Source organism: Salmo salar, chromosome 19 (genome assembly GCF_965601325.2).
Source record: "Salmo salar chromosome 19, fSalSal1, whole genome shotgun sequence".
Classification (NCBI taxonomy): domain Eukaryota; kingdom Metazoa; phylum Chordata; class Actinopteri; order Salmoniformes; family Salmonidae; genus Salmo; species Salmo salar.
Genome location: NC_138309.1, coordinates 72,808,777 through 72,811,150, shown reverse-complemented (window position 1 = coordinate 72,811,150; position 2,374 = coordinate 72,808,777). Strand labels below are relative to the sequence as shown.

The 2,374-nt window shown below is 39.6% G+C and overlaps 1 long non-coding RNA gene across 1 annotated transcript; it reads right to left on the bottom strand.

The window, feature by feature from the left end:
• Positions 1-686: 686 nt before the first annotated feature.
• Positions 687-2,102, bottom strand: LOC106579443 (uncharacterized). Its single transcript, XR_006760639.2, has 3 exons — positions 1,931-2,102; positions 981-1,118; positions 687-862 (listed from the first exon to the last, which is right to left on the bottom strand). It is a non-coding gene; the product is annotated as an uncharacterized LOC106579443 (long non-coding RNA).
• Between the last annotated feature and the right edge of the window lie 272 nt (positions 2,103-2,374).

Sequence of the window (2,374 nt, the reverse complement as noted above, 5' to 3'; positions counted from 1 at the left end):
ATCCCTATTAATTTAGCTCTTTCCTCACTCCCTTGCCTTTGTTCAACCATTTGATCTGGCTTATCAACCCTTCCCTCCTCAAAGTATGTGGGTGAAACTACACCTTAAAATCTCTCCCCTAGCGGTTAAGCCTAAGCGGTTAAGATCATTGGGCCAGTAACCGAAAGGTTGCTGTTACGAATTCCCAGAGCCAGCAAAGTGGCAAAATCGTCCGTTCTGCCCTTGATCAAGGCATGTTAACCCCCAACAACAACTGCTCCCATGGCTCCGAAGACGTGGATGTCGATTTAAGGCAGCCCCCCCCCACCTCTCTGAATCAGAGGGGTTGGGTTAAATGAGGAAGACACTTATTGTGACTTGATGGCCTGTAGTAGTGGCTTTATGTATATTTTGTTTCGTAAAGCTGTCTAAATGTTGGTTTTATTTATGGATAATATTCCTTTGATCCTTTATCAAGGTAGAATCAAGATTTCATTGTAATGCGACACTTCGCTGTTTTCAATTGCATTTATCAGACATTGATTGTTTGAATATGGAAATTTCATTAGAACACTTGGAAATATGATTTATACATCTTTGTTTATAATAACAATAATAATGTGTATAAATTGCTCCTCCTTCATGTATTTTTGTGGAACAGTCCCATTTCAATATAGGCTACAGAACTACAAAGACCAAATAATGCATGTGATTAAAAAATAACATTATTTATTGAAAAATACAAGGTTTAATTTTAAAAAATGACTGAGATGACTGTTAGGCCTACCAACAGCCCTAAACATAACTAAATGTAAGAAAAAAACGAATATCTGCTGCTGAGAATCGTAGCCTACTCCGTCTCCACCGTCTTATTCCAAATCCCCTGCAACACACAAATGCACACAAACACGTTCACATTGCTACTTGCTGAAATTTACTGGCAAGAACATATCAAACAAATCAAAGTATATTTTATATTTGAGATTCTTCAAAGTAGCCACCTTTTGCCTTGATGACAGCTTTGCACACTGGAGAGACTTGAAAGGAGAGGTTCTCACGAACACGAATGTGTCGTTTTTTTGCTCAATGACACACACAGGCTTCAGGGGAGTTGTCTGGAAAAGTTGTCTGGGAGTTGGCTGTAAAAATGGCACAATGTGCATGGGATAACATGACCAAATATTGGTCTAAAAAGTATACAAAATCCCTGAGATTTCTTATACACTGAACAAAAATATAAATGCAACATGTAAAGTGCTGGTCCCGTGTTTCATACGCTGAAAAAAAATATTCCACAAATTTTCCATACTCACAAAAAGCTTATTTCTCTAAAATTTTGTTCACAAATTTGTTTACATCCCTGTTAGTGAGTATTTATCCTTTTCCAAGTTAATCCATCCTCCTGACAGGTGTGGCATATCAAGAGACTGATTAAACAGCATTATCATTACACAGGTGCACTTTGTGCTGGGGACAATAAAAGGCCACTCTAAAATGTTTTGTCACACAACACATGGAAATTGTCTTTCTCACTGCAGGAATGTCCACCAAAGCTGTTGCCAGATAACTTTATGTTAATTGCTCTACCAATGTTTGTTTAGAGAATTTGGCAGTGTGTCCAACCGGCCTCAAAACCACAGACCACGTGTATGGCATCATGTGAGCGAGCGGTTTGCTGATGTCAACGCTGTGAACAGAGTGGCCCATGGTGCCGGTGGGGTTATGGTATGGGCAGGCATAAGCTATGGACAATGAACACAATTGCATTTTATCGATGGCAATTTTAAAGCACAGAGATACCGTGACGAGATCATGCCCATTGTCGTGCCATTCATCCGCCGCCATCACCTCATGTTTCAGCATGATAATAGACAGCCCCATGTCGCAAGGATCTGTACACAATTTCTGGAAGCTGAAAATGTCCCAGTTCTTCCATGGCTTGTATACTCACCAGAAATGTCACCCATTGAGCATGTTTGTGATACTCTCGATCATCGTGTACGACAGTGTGTTCCAGTTCCCAGCAACTTCGCCACAATCAACAGGCTGGTTAACTCTATGTGAAGGATATGTGTCGCACTGCATGAGGCAAATGGTGGTCACACCAGATACTTACTGGTTTTCTAATCCCCGCCCCTACCTTTTTTTTTTGTATCTGTGACCAACCAATGTATATCTGTATTTCCAGTCATGTGAAATCCATAGATTAGGGCCTAATGCATTTATTTCACTTGACTGGTTTCCTTATCTGAACTGTAACTCAGTAACATCTTGGAAATTTGTTGCATTTTATATTTTTGTTCAGTATACTTCAAAACCGTATTCCTTATGATTAAATGTTTGACTGTCTGTTTTGCCATGCACAAATGTGTTATTCAATGCGTTTCTATAGGCT